This window comes from Cajanus cajan, chromosome 11, assembly GCF_000230855.2.
Source record: "Cajanus cajan strain Asha chromosome 11, NIPB_CcT2T_4, whole genome shotgun sequence".
NCBI classification, from domain to species: Eukaryota; Viridiplantae; Streptophyta; class Magnoliopsida; order Fabales; family Fabaceae; genus Cajanus; species Cajanus cajan.
In genome coordinates, this window is record NC_138527.1 from 11,738,041 (window position 1) to 11,755,207 (window position 17,167).

Here is a 17,167-nt window from a genome sequence, read left to right on the forward strand (position 1 = left end):
TATTTAAAAAAGAATAGGAATGTTGTATGTTTAAAGAAATGCAATGTATGCTCAAACAATGTCACATAAATAATGCACAAACAATTCACTCATCCACGAACAGTCATGAGCGAATCACGAGGTAGGGGTATCCTGCAGAAAAGTGCATATTCAAGGTGGTTCTAACTGTTCTCACCGGTCTGAGGCCCCCAAGGTGCCCCCATTATAGGGACCCAATTCCTCTTGTCGTAAGCCGATGGAAAGCTCCAACGCACTGTCGGACTCGAGTTCATGGTTATCACCTTGAGTGATGCTTTCCGACAACGGTCTACGGGCACCTATAGACCCATTCGACAACCGGCCGTACTAACATCCACTCCCTATGGCTTACCACTCATGCCCCCGGGTATAGAGGGAACTGTTGTGTGCAAAGGTTTGTGTGCAATTTTTATTTCAAACAATTGCGTAAAATTAAACATACAACAGTTATTTAAAGCCAAATAGATAAAACATATTATCATACAAGTGAGGGGTAATAAAGTAATTTTAAACTATTATTTAAAAATAATCCATCACTAAATGGGACTGACTCTCGAAGCTTCCCCAGTGAAGTCGCCATCTGTCGCCACCGGCCCGAAACGGGCTTTCGGCATTCGCGAAGGATGGTTGGACTCTTTTATTTGTTTAAAAATATGGATTGCTAGAATGACTTATTCTCAAACTGAGACCTTGTCAAATGAGCAATTTTATTAAAAGGCTCACCAATCCATGTTAATCCCAAGCGGGACCCTCCATGGATTAGCGGTTTTCATAAAAAGGAAGGGTTCATGGAGTCGCCACCAATGTTTTACTCAAAACATTGGAAAAAGAAGTTTAAGGCAATCGATTCAAAAATCGACTTCGGCCATTACAACCAGAGTCGGGTAAGGGAGTCGGTTACGCGTGGGGAAGGTGTTAGCACCCCACAGCGCCCCTTTCGGGTTCCCTATGACAGATTATTTAAAAAAATAATAGTGCGAAATTACTAAATTACCCCTATTTATTCTAAGCAATTATAAATTAACTATCTACATGATGACAGTTTAAATATGTACACACAGAAAGCGGTAAAAGAAGGGACTTTAAAGAGATAAACCTTTGAAGCGTGCTTTCTTATATATCTTCAGAAATTGGGAAGCGTTTTGGCGTTCCCTCCCTCTACAAGACCGCTCGCTCCCTCCTATAAAATTTTAACTATGGAAATCCGGAGGATTTCCCTTCGACTAGGTTCGAGACTCAAGCAAATGGCTCGTGACTCAAGAACTTCGTCGGATCAACTCTCCGAGTGATTTCTAGGCAGAGCACTGCTCAAAAAAACCCAGAATACTCAAGAAGAGGGTTAAAACTCAGTGTAAAAGTGTCAAATGACGTCCAATTGACGTCATATTTATAGGGATGAGGCGCAATACGGCCTCTGGGGGTCAATACGGTCCGTATTGAAGTTTTGAACTACAATACGGCCGTATTGAATTCAATACGGCCGTATTGAAGTTCAAAAACCTCAATACGGCTGTATTGAAGTTCAGTGCAGCCGTATTGAAGTTCAGTGCAGCCGTATTGAGTTCAGTGCAGCCGTATTGAAGTTCAGAAACTTCAATACGGCCGTATTGAGTTCAGTGCGGCCGTATTGTAGTTTAAAATGTTCAATATGGCCGTACTGAACCTTTGAGAGGCCGTATTGGGCTTCATTCCCTCCACTTTCTTATTTTTTGCTACTCTAAGACCTCTAAACCTACAGATTGTCATCCCACAGTCTTCTAAGAGTCCCTTTGGCTGACTTTCCTTTGATCTTCGAGAGTCTTCGAGTCTTATTTCTGACCCGGACAATTTTAGGGGTCTACACTACTCTGGCTTCAGTTTCTGTGGTGACATCGGAGATGTGTGTGTGATGCCCGATAGAGGTGTCTGGTAGGAGGTTCCGAGTGAACCTGATTGTGTTGCCCATGGTGGATATAGATATAATCCTAGGGATGGATTCGTTATCTGCCCATCACATCCTTATAGATTATGCTCGGAGAGAGTTGGTATTTCCTCAGTTGGAGGATGAGGTGTTAGTATCAGCGAGTCAGGCTGAGCAGTTGATGAGGGATGGAGCTGAGTGCTTCATGTTGTTTGCAGCTTTGAGTATTGAGACAGAGAGAGCTATCGCTGGGATTGAGATTGTTAGTGAATTTCCTAAGGTGTTTCCAAATGATGTGCCGGGATTGCCACCTAAGCGTGATGTTGAGTTTAGCATTGATTTAGTACCCGGTGCAAGACCGGTATTAGTGGCTCCTTATAGGATGGCTCCAGCTGAGTTGGTAGAGCTGAAGAAACAGATTGAGGATTTGTTGGAGAAACAGATGGTGAGGCCCAGTGTTTCTCCTTGGGGTGCCCTGGTACTGTTAGTGAAGAAGAAGGATGGTGGGGCCCGTTTGTGTGTTGATTATCGGCAGCTGAATAAGTTAACGATAAAGAATAAGTATCCACTTCCAAGGATTGATGATTTGATGGATCAGCTGAGGGGAGCTTCAGTGTTTTCAAAGATTAATTTGAGATCTGGATACCACCAGATCAGGGTGAAGGAGAGTGACATACCGAAGACTGCTTTCAGGACTAGGTATGGTCACTATGAGTATGTGGTGATGCCTTTTGGTGTCACTAATGCTCTAGCAGTGTTCATGGATTACATGAACAGGATCTTTAGACCATTCTTGGACAGATTTGTGGTGATCTTCATTGATGATATTTTGGTGTATTCTAGATCATTGGAGGATCACCGTGAGCATTTGAGATCGGTTTTGGAGGTGTTGAGGGAGAGACAGTTGTATGCCAAACTGTCTAAGTGTGAGTTTTGGTTGTCCGAGGTGAGATTTTTGGGGCATGTAATATCAGCAGACGGGATTGCAGTAGATCCAGCCAAGGTGGAGGCTGTGATTCAGTGGGAGCATCCGAGGACTGCTACGGAGATTAGGAGTTTTGTTGGGTTAGCAGGTTACTATCGTAGATTCATAGAAGGTTTCTCTCGAATAGTAATGCCTTTGACTCAACTGACCCGGAAGGATCAACCTTTTGTATGGACGGATGATTGTGAGCAGAGTTTTCAGGAGTTGAAGAGACGGTTGACTACTTCTCCAGTCTTGGTATTACCTGACACTGGTGAGCATTTTGATGTGTTTTGTGATGCTTCTCACCAGCGGTTAGGTTGTGTGTTGATGCAGGGAGGGAGAGTAGTGGCATATGCTTCGAGGCAACTAAAGACCCATGAGAGAAATTATCCTACTCATGATTTGGAGCTTGCAGCTGTGGTGTTTGCCTTGAAGTCGTGGAGGCACTATCTGTATGGTGCGAGATTCAGTGTATACAGTGATCACAAGAGTTTGAAATATCTGTTTGATTAGAAAGAGTTGAATATGAGGCAGAGGAGGTGGATGGAATTTCTAAAGGACTTCGATTTCCAGTTGATGTATCATCCTGGAAAGGCAAATGTGGTAGCCGATGCATTGAGTAGGAAATCCATTCACATGTCGGCTATGATGATTAGGGAGTTGGAGTTGATTAAGCAGTTCAGAGATTTGAGACTAGAGGTGGAGGTTGTTCAGGATCACATTAGTTGTGGTATGATCACCATAACTAATGAGTTCTTGAAGCAGGTGGGAACTAAACAGTTACAGGACCTAGAGTTGTTGAGGACTTTGGGATTACTTGGTACTAAGAGGGCAGCTGGTTTTGAGCTTGGTACAGATGGAATTCTCAGATTTAGAGGTCGGATTTGTCTAACTTGTGATTCAGAGTTGAGGAAAGCTGTTTTAGAGGAGGGACACATGAGTCGTCTTAGCATACATCCTGGTATGACTAAGATGTATCAAGACATCAAGAAAAGTTTCTGGTGGCCTGGTATGAAGAAGGAGATAGCAGAGTTTGTAGCCGCTTGTCTGACTTGTCAGAAGGCGAAGATTGAGCATCAGAGACCCGGAGGGGTTTTGCATTTGATGGAGATTCCTGAGTGGAAGTGGGATAGTGTCACTATGGACTTTGTGGTTGGGTTGCCTAGGACAGCGAGGAACAGTGATACTATCTGAGTGATTGTTGATAGGTTGACAAAGTGTGTGCACTTTCTTCCCATTAACAAGAGGTGGTCCTTGGAGAGGCTTGCACAATTGTATATTAGAGAGATAGTACGGTTGCATGGAGTGCCTTCCAGTATTATTTCTGACAGAGATCCAAGGTTTACTTCAAGGTTTTGGCAGACTCTACATCAGGCGTTGGGGACGAGGTTGAGGTTGAGTTCCGCCTATCATCCACAGACAGATGGTCAGTCAGAGAGGACAATTCAGTCACTGGAGGATCTTCTAAGAGCTTGTGTGTTGGATCATCTGGGTAGATGGGAGGAGGTATTGCCATTGGTAGAGTTTACCTACAATAACAATTATCATACGAGTATTGGCATGGCACCTTTTGAGGCTTTGTATGGCAGGAGGTGTAGGACTCCATTATGCTGGTATCAGGAGGGTGAGTCAGTAGTGGTTGGTCCAGAGTTAGTTCTTCAGACTACTGAGATGGTGAGACAGATTCAGGAGAGGTTGAGGGTTACCCAGAGTCGACAGAAGTCTTATGCTGATAGGAGGAGGAGACCTCTAGAGTTTGAGGAGGGAGAGCACGTGTTTCTCAGGGTGACACCCACTACTGGAGTGGGAAGGGCTGTAAGGGCCAAGAAACTTACACCGAGATTCATTGGTCCTTACCAGATCCTTCGTCGTGTAGGTCCTGTAGCTTATCAGTTGGCATTACCTCCGGTTTTGTCCAACCTGCATGCTGTGTTTCACGTTTCACAGTTGAGGAAGTACATCAGAGACCCGAGTCACGTGGTAGAGATGGATGAGGTGCAGGTTAGAGAGAACTTAACCTATGAGAAGAGACTGGTAGCTGTGATTCATCACAAGTTGAAGGAGCTTCGTGGCAAGTCATTAGCTTGGTGAAGATTCTTTGGGATGCAGCTACTGGTGAGGCAACCTGGGAGGTAGAGAGCTGGTTCAAGGAACAGTATCCATTCCTCTTTTCAAGTAAGCCTATTTTCGGGGACGAAAATTCCTATTTGTTGGGGAATATTGTAACATTGTTAAAAAAAATGTGGCTAATTTAGTAGCCCAGAACGGGCCGTTCCCAATCTGGAACGGGCCGTTCCAAGCTATTAAATTAACCTGTAAAACGTAGTTGGGAACGGGCCGTTCTGGAGGGAGAACGAGCCGTTCTAAATTCCAAAAAGGGCCGTTTTGGTTGGAGAACGGGCCATTTTGGTTGGAGTACGGGGCGTTCTGGATGCAGAACGGGCCGTTCTGATTTCAATACGGGCCGTTCCGATTTCGGTACAAGCCATTCTGGCCTTTCCGGAAAGTCTATAAATAGGGGTTGAGGGCCTTGAGGAGAACGCGAGTTTTTAGAGATAAGTTTTAGAGAGAAGGTCTCTGGGTCTATGAGCTCTTTTCTCTCCCAAATTTCTCTATATGATTCTTTTTCTCCTCTAGACCACTAATGCCTTCTGTCATTTCTTGAAATTCAGATTAGAAAGCTTAATTTGGGTGGATTGAAGTTCTGAGTTGAGCCTCGAAGGAAAATTTTACTTTTGTTCAGTTTTTGGCTATCTGAGCCAATCTTCAGGTGAGGGAAGCTAGAATGTAGGTTGTTTAATTTCATGAGAGTTAGGGAAGGTTTATGCGTGGTGTTCTTTTGTTGAAATAGTTGAGTTGTTGAGTGCTTAAGTTGATTTATGCTGTTTATGTGTCAGTTGACATGATAGATGAATTTTAAATAGGTGATATATTGTTGCAGTTGTTTATAACGTTGTTAAGTTGCATCAATTTGATATTGTAATGACTACAGTTGTTTAATTAAGTTGTTTGTATGTTGTAAGTTGTCTATTGTGGTTAAGATGTTTATTGCTGTAAGTTGCTGTAAAGTTGTATGTTGTCTATTGTTGAAAAGTTGTATGTTGTTTAAGTTGTTAAGTTGATTAAGTTGTGATGATGATCACTAGGACTAGGGGAGATGTTTTCAAATTTGCTCATCCCATTGTGTGGATTGAGATAGTTGTGGTGCTCTGAGAGCCCAATTTGTTGAAAAACCCTCCTTGGGAAGTTGTCCCTTGGAGTGGATGTTGTATTGTTCTCCTCTAGGACTTAGTTGATCCCGTGTGTGGGCAAGGTCGAGGCACACGTGTACAAAGCGACCACAGTATAGGGGCCAGGCCGAGCTATACTGATTACAAGCGGCCAGAAGTTGAGATACATAGTACTAAGGTGATAAGTTGAAAGTTGTTTTAAATTTTAAAGTTATTTTAAAGTTGATTGCCTTAGTATTGTATGGGCGACATGGAAATAGTCGATCCATGTCATGGTTGAATGACCAATTTGAGTAAGGTATCTAGTTAGAGATGCAGTCTTTGACTAGATACTGGAGGGTGCGTGGTACTTGGAGGACAGTGGGTGGGCTAACTCCACATGTGGATTGGTGAAGCTAGCCAAGGCCGTGGTAGGCTCATACCCAAACCCTTTTGTCCTGACAGTAGTACTGGACCTCCGAGTCTAAGTGGCACACCTGAGAAATCAACTATTGTTGTCTATACCTGGTTCTCTTCGGAGTTCCTAAAGTTGTTCTATACCTGACCTGGTTGAGATAGGTCAAACGCTAGATTCGGTAGGGTTTATGCCACCTAGACTGCTCAACCTCAGTTGTTGGAGATCTCCCAGTTGTATATGCGTGACGACACATTTAAATATTAAGTTGTATATTATTGTTGTTGTTATATTAAAGTTATTTCTAAGTTGTATGAATGATTTGTGTTTTTATGTTGAACAGTATGGTCATTTGTGATGATGATTGGAGGAATGGGTAGTATAGTGTTTTTTTCCTATACTTGTAAGGTTGTTTATTGAATTCTAGCTTACCCTTCTGTTTCCATGTGGATGGACTGCTATGATCATACGGTGTATAGGAGCAGATCAGGGCTAGGTTGGAGCTGTTGACTGCTGTTAGAAGTGGATTTTTTTGGTACCTAGTGTCAGAGTTACCATCTTGGGTAACAATTTTGTGCTTGACCGACACTAGGAGATAGTAGTTTTGGATAACTGTATAAATACTAATACTTAAAAACTTTATTATTTTATATATATATATATATATATATATATATATATATATATATATATATATTTGTTCATGTTTTGTATTTATGAGTTATCCAATTTTATTAATTATCTTAGTTTCCATTTAGTACGATTCCATTAAGTGTAGAGACCACGACGGGTCGTTACAAAAGAAATTAATTGATGGAAACTTGCTTGGAGAATCCGGATTGATGTGAATCCTCTTCAAGTTCCTCCCTAGATCTTTGGCTCCTTGATTCTTCCTAGGCTTGGCTAAGGTCTCCAAGGGAGGAGGAGACCTTAGAACCACCACGGTTTGGTGGAGAACACTCCCAAGAGGCGCCACTCCTTGATGAAAAGATAACCCACTTCAATTCTCACCACACTCTTCTATGAAGGGATAAGAGAATTGGATGAATATCAAAGAGGTTTAGGGACTTTTAGAAGAGAGAAATCTGAACAATATTTCAGAAATGAAATCTCAATACATCCAAAAGTGTTTTACAAAGAGGGAAAAACGAAAATATAGGAGTAGGAAGCTTGGAGAGTAAGCTAGTCTTAACCATGGTTCACTAGGAACCAAGCTTGAGAAGAACCAAGCTATTTGGCCAAGTGTGAACACAAGTGTGAACACATCTAGGTGGGCGGCTCTTTGGACTTAATTTACTCCAACCGGTTTTGAAATTGATAATTTGGTTTAGTTAGGTTCATCCAATGTGAATGGAACCTAGCTAAATCAAATCTATGAAAAATTAGGAGTAAAATGAGTCCAATATGTAAATTTTAGCCTAGGACCACCTTTTGGCTAAATTGCTAGTAACACTCTCTAGCTTGCTAATGGCACTCTCTAGCTTGCTAATGCCACTCCCAATCCTACTACTAGAAAACTAAGAAAAGAATGTATTTCTAGGTTAGGTTAAATGGAGTCAAAGTGCCCAAGTAACCTACCCTAGAAACAATATACAATAGCTACTAAAAAGGAAATAAAGTGCCTCACAAATACAAAGGCAAAAATACACCTATACAAGTATCTACTATATACAAGGTACAAGAAATAAAACCATACAATGTATTTACAATAGAGACTATGAGACTAACAAGAGGAATCATACTCAATACTCATATTGAGCATAGGTCTAAGAAGCACCTCCTCTAGCCTCCTAACCATGGACCTAGTTAAAGGTCCAACGGTCTTTAAGTGTGAGCATCCTTGGATCACCCTTCACCCTTCTTGGTCTTACCTCTTCCAAAGGGATCCTTGGGGATTAGATTTCCATCATACCCTCCCCCTTCGAAAGGATTTGTCCTCAAATCCAGTGGTCCTTCCACAAAGATAGCATCACCTACAATGAAAATAAGAAACAAAGCATTAGGGATGACATATTCATATAACATATGTGGAAAGTGCACCCTATGAGGAATTCCTTCTATAGTCCTAGCAAGGGTCCTTAGACTAGGAAGGATGGGTTCTCTAAGCATAAGAATAGGATCCTCACTATAGTGTATTCTAAGTATAGAACTAAATCCTAAAAATGTGATAGTGTTAAAACTATAATAAACTAATGAAGTAGTCCTATATACTAAGATATCTTGCCTAAAGTACCCTATGTAGTAACCTAGGCTTCTACAAGAAAACAAAGTGAATATAATAAGGAAACTACCTAGACAGCCCTTGATCATATTAAATGTTAGATACATCATGGAAGAGGGTGTAAAGAGTTTAGAAAAGTCATAGAATCTAATTTGGTCTTGAAGGGAAGTAGTAAAATTAAGTTCAAAGAAGTTTGTACTTCCCTTAAGATCAAAAATAGAAAACAAGACACCATGAGATGTATCTAATAAACAATATAAACCAAAGGTTGGGTGCTTTATTAGAACAACTAAAGTAAGAGAAGTCATAAATAGACAATGGCTGTCTACTTTGGGAACCACCAAAGTAGTAGCATAAGAAGTAGAACTAGGTGAAGTCCACTTCTTCTTCACAAAACTAAGAACTTGAGATCCTTTATTTTCAAAATTATTTAGGTTGTGGATCTTAAGCTCTAAGTCCGTGGCAGCAATAGAAAAAGAGCTAAAATCTAGGTGAAGAAGAAAAGTCTTTTTGCAATCATTTTGAATTAAAAAGTGACTTTCCTTTTGCATAAGATTTTTGGAGGAGACACTATCCTCCTTACTCTTTTCTAAGAGTAGTGTCTTTTTAGTATTAAGAAGGTGAAGAGGTTGTTCAACTAGAAGACATTTATTGATAGAATGTTCTATTAAAAATTGACTTCTAGGAACAACTTCCTTGGAGGAGACACTACCCTCCAACTCTAGAACCTTCTTCTTTTTTTCCTCTTTTCTTTTTTTTTGATTTCATAAATACTTGATCCTCCAACACTTGTGAAGGTGAAACAGGAGTTAGGGTGTGTTTCTTGCCTAGGTGGACTAGGCGAATTTTGTTTGTAACACCATCATGAATGGCCTTCCTATCATGTTGCCAAGGCCTTCCAAGTAAAATGTGGCTTGCATCCATTGGAATTATATCACATAAAATTTCATCTTTATATTTTCCAATGGAGAAAGGAACATTTACTTGATCCTTAACTTCTATAGGTCCATCCTCATTAAGCCATTGAAGTTTATAAGATTTTGGATGGGCTATAGTAGTTAGGTTAAGCTTATCAACCAACCTTTGGCTTACAAAGTTATTACAAGATCCACTATCAACAATGAGAGAACAAGTTTTCTTGAAAATTTTGCATCTAGAAAGGAAAAGGTTCTCTCTTTGTGATTGGTCTTGATCATTGGGTTGGTTGGTAAGTAACCTTTGAGCAATGAATAGGTCACCTTCACATGGTGCTTCCTCACTAGAACTAAGGCTTTCATCTTCTTCATTTGAGGAGGATGAAGAAGATGAAGTGCTTTCCTCACTTAGGATCTCATTGCCCCTAATGATCATGGTCTTTTTTGTGGGGCATTGGGAAGCTATGTGTCCCCTCCCTAAGCACTTAAAACACTTAATAGAACTAGTCCTAGTATCATCGGAAGGTTTTTCTTTTAGTTTTTCTTTTGGTGGCCTTTCTTTTGAATAGGAGGGTTGATCCTCCTTCTTGAAGTCCTTTCTAGGGTATGAGGTAGATTCCTTTCTAAGGGTAGGCTTTCTCTTAAGTTGTTGTTCTACTCTCACACAAAGTTGAACTAGTTCATTTAGGTCTCTATAGGGTAATAGTTCAACTTTATCCCTAATCTCTAGGTTTAGGCCACTTTGAAACCTAGCTATGGTGGTTCTTTCTTCCTCTCTTATGCCAGCCCTCATCATAAGCAACTCCATTTTTTGCCTATATTCCTCAACACTAAGGTTTCTTTGTTGGAGTCTTTGGAGCTTGTCCATCAACTCCCTCTCAAAATATGGAGGAATGTGCCTTCTCCTTAAGGCACTTCTAAGCTCATTCCAATATTGAATTGGAGGCTCATGATGAGTTCTTCTTTCCCTTTCAAGGGAAGTCCACCAATACATGGCATACCCTTGAAAGCTTAGGGTAGCCATGGGAACCTTTCTTTCTTCACTCACATTGTGGCAAGTGAAGAGTTGTTCAACCTTCATCTCCCAATCTAGATAATCATCCACATTGTCTTTTCCATAGAAGGGAGGAAGGTCAAATCTAGGTTCTCTAGAAGAGGTTGTGATGGCTTCCTCCATCCATGGTTGATGTAGAGTATGAAGGGGAAGACCTTGTGATGGAAGACTTGTTGAGAAACCGGAATGATGTTGATTCCCCTTCAAGCTTCTCCCTAGATCTTTGGCTCCTTGATTCTTCCTAGGCTTGGCTAAGGTCTCCAAGGGAGGAGGAGACCTTAGAACCACCACGGTTTGGTGGAGAAACTCTCCCAAGAGGCGCCACTCCTTGAAGAAGAGATAAGCCCCTTCAATTCTCACCACACTCTTCTATGGAAGGGATAAGAGAATTGGATGCACTCAAAGAGGTTTAGGGACTTTTGGAAGAGAGAAATCTGAACTCAACTCAGAAAATACAATCTCTAATTCATCCAAAGTGTTTTACAATGAAGTAAAAACGAAAATATAGGAGTAGGAAGCTTAGAGAGCAAGCTAGTCTTAACCATGGTTCACTAGGAACCATGGTTGGGTCTAGCTAAACCTTCCAAGGTCAAGAGGCTTAGAGAGCAAGCTTCTCTCTTAGCTTGCTTGGTAAGCTTACTAAGGAGAAGCTTGTGCTTCAAGCTTCCAAGCTTGAGAAGCACCAAGCTATTTGGCCAAGTGTGAACACAAGTGTGAACACATCTAGGTGGGCGGCTCTTTGGAATTATTTTACTCCAATCACGTTTTAAAATTGTTAATTTGGTTTAGTTAGGTTCATCCAATGTGAATGGAACCTAGCTAAATCAAATCTAAGAAAAATTAGGAGTAAAATGAGTCCAATATGTAAATTTTAGCCTAGGACCACCTTTGGCTAAATTGCTAGGAGCACACTCTAGCTTACTAAGGACACTCTCTATTTTGCTATTGCCACTCCTACTAGAAAAACTAAAAAGGAATGTATTTCTAGGTTAGGTTAAATGGAGTCAAAGTGTCCAAGTAACCTACCCTAGAATCCATGTACAAAAGCTACTAGAAAAGAAAACAAAGTGCCTTACAAATACAAAGGCAAAAATGCACCTATACAAGTATCTACTATATACAAGGTACAAAAAGACAATTATACAAGTATATACAATGGAAACTTAAGGGACTAATAAGAGGAACCATAATCAATGCTCATGATGAGCAAAGGTCTAAGAAGCACCTCCTCTTTAGAAGCCTCCTCTAGCTTCCTAACCATGGACCTAGTTAAAGGCCTAATGGTCTTCAAGTGTGAGCATCCTTGGATCACCCTTCACCCTTCTTGGTCTTACCTCTTCCAAAGGGATCATTGGGGATTAGATTTCCATCACCTTGCCCTTGATCTAGGCTCACCAAATGGTAGACAAAAGGAGACTTATGATAGGAAAAGGAAGATAGGCGTGAAGTATGTTTAGGGTGGCGGAAGTGTTTTAGGGTGGTGGTGTATGGTTGCTCAAGTTGGCTCACTCCAAGTGTAGGTGGAGGCCACTCTAGGGTTTCACTCTCCAAGGGTGGAGAATGAAGGAAGCTAGCCGAAACTAACCTAGGGACTAAGGATAGGATTTGAGGCAAAAAAATGCTCTCTCAAATTCATATAATCCAAAGTATTTACAAGTGGTGGGGTGTTGGGTATTTATAGGAGGGGAGGCATCTAGGGTTTCATTTGAGATGTGCATGGCCGAAATTCCTATGGCTAATGCACTCCAAATGAAATGTAAATAAACCCTAGATGCAACTTGGTGGCCAAGGATGGAATCTATGGGTTTAGATTGGCTATATCTAGGTGCATGATAAGACCATGCAACCTTTGCCCTCCACTTGGGCCTAAGCCTTTCTATCACCAAAAATACATCCAATGCTTCACCAAAAATAGGCGTCACCTCCTAATGTGATACCCTAGCCCAAATTAAAAAACCTAATCACCTAAAGCACCCCATAATACAAGGGTAAAATGGGAAATACAAAGAAATAAATCCTATGACTAAAATACACCAAAATACAAGGGTAAAAATGGAAAATAAAATAAATCCTAAATTAATGAGGCTTAGGAGAGCACTAATACTCTATGATCATGAGGAGAGTGTCCCTTGGTGTGTGAACTCCCTCCTCCTCTTCAACTCTCCTAGCCATGGACCTAGTGATGGGGCCCACATGTGTCTTCAAGGATGGTCCTCCATCATCCCCTCCTTCTTGAGAAGCATCTGTCCTCAGATTAGATTCTTCATCCAAATCCTCAGCTCCTAAAAATGGTGTGAGATCACAAACATTAAAAGATGAGCTAGTGCCATAATCAGAAGGAAGGTCTAATTTATATGCATTGTCGTTTATTTTGTGAAGGACTTGGAATGGTCCATCTCCCCTAGGGTTTAGTTTTGACATCCTTTGAGTAGGAAATCTATCCTTCCTTAAATGAAGCCAAACCCAATCCCCAACTTCAAAAGTAAGTTTCTTTCTTCCTTTGTTGTTGTATTTGGCATATTTTTGAGTTTGTTGTTCAATTTGACTCTTGATCTTTTCATGGTATTTTTTAATGAAATCCGCCCTAGATACTCCTTCTTTGTGAAACAAGGAAGGGGTATTAGGGAGGGGTAAAAGATCAAGAGGAGTGATTGGGTTAAAGCCATAGACAACTTCAAAGGGGGAAAGATTAGTAGTCTTATGGACTACTCTATTGTATGCAAATTCTAAATGGGGGAGACAATCATCCCAAGTTTTCTTATTTCCTTTGAGGAGTACCCTCAACAAAGTGGATAGGGATCTATTTACTACTTCGGTTTGGCCATCGGTTTGAGGATGACAAGTAGTAGAATAGAGGAGCTTAGTTCCTAGTTTTTCCCATAAAACTTTCCAAAAATGACTAAGGAACTTAGCATCCCTATCGGACACAATTGTTTTGGGTAGACCATGCAAACGGACCACTTCCCTAAAGAAAAGTTTAGCTATATAGCTAGCATCATCCACTTTGTGGCATGGTATAAAATGAGCCATTTTGCTAAAACGGTCCACTACCACAAAGATGGAGTCAAATCCCCTTTGAGTCCTTGGAAGCCCAAGCACAAAGTCCATGCTAATATCTACCCAAGGGGAGCTAGCTATAGGAAGGGGGGTATAGAGTCCATGAGGCATTACTCTTGATTTAGCTTTCAAACAAGTAATGCATTTGGAGCAATGCCTTTGGACATCTATTCTACTGTGGGGCCAATAAAATTTAGCTTTCAAGAAACTTAGGGTTTTATCAACCCCAAAATGGCCCATGAGACCGCCTTCATGACTCTCTTTGACCAAAAGTTTTCTAATGGATCCTTGGGGTATGCAAAGTTTGCCCATTCTAAAAAGATACCCCTCAAGAAGATAGAATCCATCAAAAGGCTTTTGGAGACATTTGGCATAAGTGGCTTGGAAGTATAAATCAAGCTCATACAATTCCTTTACATCATCAAAGCCAAGTATTTGTGTTCCTAAGGTGGAGAGCAAGGTGTGCCTCCTTGAAAGAGCATCGGCTACCACATTGCTCTTTCCCTTCTTATATTTGATGATGTAGGGGAATTGTTCAAGATATTCCACCCACTTTGCATGCCTTTTATTCAACTTCCCTTGCCCTCTAAGATACTTGAGTGACTCATGGTCGGTGTGAATAACAAATTCTTTAGTCACCAAGTAGTGTTCCCAAACTTGGAGAGCTCTTATGAGGTGTAGACCCCTAAAATTGTCCGGGTCGGAAATAAAGCTTGAAGACTCTTGAGGACTGAAGGAAAGTCAGCCAGAAGGACTCATGGAAGGCCCTAGGAGGATTCTCTGTAGGTCTAGAGGTCTTGTATAGCTCAAAATAAGGAAGTGGAGGGAATGAAGCCCAATACGGCCTCCCAAAAGTTCAGTACGGCCGTATTGAACATTTTGAACTACAATACGGCCGCACTGAACTCAATACGGCCGTATTGAGGTTTCTTGAACTTCAATACGGCCGCACTGAACTCAATACGGCTGTATTGAGGTTTCTTGAACTTCAATACGGCCGTACTGAATTCAATACGGCCGTATTGTAGTTCAAAAACTCAATACGGGCCGTATTGACTCCAGGGCCCGTATTGCGCCTGTTCCCTATAAATAAGACGTCATTTGGACGTCATTCTACACTTTTACACTGAGTTTTAACCCTCTTCTTGAGTATTCTGGGTTTTTTTGAGCAGTGCTCTGCCTAGAAATCACTCGGAGAGTTGATCCGACAAAGTTCTCGAGTTCTGAGCTTTTTGCTTGAGTCTCGAACTGAGTCGAAGGGAAATCCTCCGGATTTCCATAGTTAAAATTTTCTAGGAGGGAGCGAGCGGGCTTGTAGAGCGAGGGAACGCCAAAAAGCTTCCCAGTTTTACTTGAATATAAAAGCACGCTTCAAAGGTTTCTTCTTAAGACCTTCCTTTTACTGCTTTCTGTGTGTATATTTAACTGTCATCATGTAGATAGTTAAGTTATAATTGTTTAGAATAAATAGGGGTAATTTAGTAATTTCGCACTATTATTTTTAGAAATAATCTGTCATAGGGAACCCGAAAGGGGCGCTGTGGGGTGCTAACACCTTCCCCACGCGTAACCGACTCCCTTACCCGACTCTGGTTGTCATGGCCGAAGTCGATTTTTGAATCGATTGCCTTAAACTTCTTTTTCCAATGTTTTGAGTAAAACATTGGTGGCGACTCCATGAACCCTTCCTTTTATGAAAACCGCTAATCCATGGAGGGTCCCGCTTGGGATTAACATGGATTGGTGAGCCTTTTAATAAAATTGCTCGTTTGACAAGGTCTCAGTTTGAGAATAAGTCATTTTAGCAATCCATATTTTTAAACAAAAGAGTCCAACCATCCATCGCGAATGCCGAAAGCCCGTTTCGGGCCGGTGGCGACAGATGGCGACTCCGCTGGGGAAGCCTCGAGAGTCAGTCCCATTTAGTGACAGATTATTTTTAACAAATAATAGTTAAAATTACTTTATTACCCCTTGTTTGTATGATAACATGTTTTATCTATTTGGCTTTAAATAACTGTTGTATGTTTAAATTCTCGCAATTGTTTGGAATACAAACTGTACACGAACCTTTGCACACAACAGTTCCCTCTATACCCGGGGGCATGAGTGGAAAGCCATAGGGAGTGGATGTTAGTACGGCCGGTTGTCGAATGGGTCTATAGGTGCCCGTAGACCGTTGTCGGAAAGCATCACTCAAGGTGATAACCCTGAACTCAAGTCCGACAGTGCGTTGGAGCTTTCCATCGACTTACGACGAGAGGAATTGGGTCCCTATAATGGGGGCACCTTGGGGGCCTTGGACTGGTGAGAACAGTTAGAACCACCTTGAATATGCACCTTTCTGCAGGATACCCCTACCTCGTGATTCGCTCGTGACTGTTCGTGGATGAGTGAATTGTTTGTGCATTTTTATGTGACATTGTATGAGCATACATTGCACCTTTTAAACATACAACATTCCTTTTTAAATAATAAGAATAAATAGAAATAAGAATCTTCCATTACATGGTGTTAACATCTACCTTCATGACATTCATATAGGTAGTTTCCCTTTTCACCCTAAAAATACAAAAAAAAAAATATATTCAAAAAACAAAGAAAAATGATATTTACCCAAAACCAAGCAATATCATGCATCATCTTAGGGACATCCCGAAAACATGATAATGCTTAGTTCAATAAACACAATGCATGCATATTCAACATCATCATCTCATATCATGCATATAGATCATGGAGGGATCTAGGAGTCATTCATTTCATACATCTCTCCTAGTAATCCATTAATAACATTAATAAAAAGAAAAAATTAATCGATGCGTATGTTCAAAGAATGGATCGCACGCCGTTCGTTATCAAGTGTAAGCCAACAACCGCGCCAAGCGAACACACGTCAACTCCGTTGTTGGTAATCAAGACGAACAAAGGGGAAGGTCCAACACCGTTAAGGATCACTACTCCAAGACCTTTTCCCTACAAATCAAATAAGGCTGTGCCATGGATATACGACATCCATTCTTCTGCCGACAGCGATATCTCTAACATCGCTGGACTTGGGGGCATAACTAGGAGTGGCAGGATCTACACTCCCGAAGATCTTCATGATAAAGCTCCCAAGAATAAAGGGAAAGAAAAAGAAGAGAAAACCGAGGAAAACAAAGAATCCGAGGAGGAGACAGATAAGCTGTTAAAATATATCCGACAGAGCGAGTACTCCATCGTGGATCAACTTCATAGGACGCCAGCAAAGATTACGCTGTTGTCGTTGATCCTAAGCTCCGAACCGCATCGGCAAGCTCTGTTGAAAGTTTTGAACGAGGCATATGTGTCGCATACCATCTCCCAAGACAAGTTTGAGGGGATTGTTAGTCACATCACGGCTAATGATCACCTCACTTTCACCGATGAA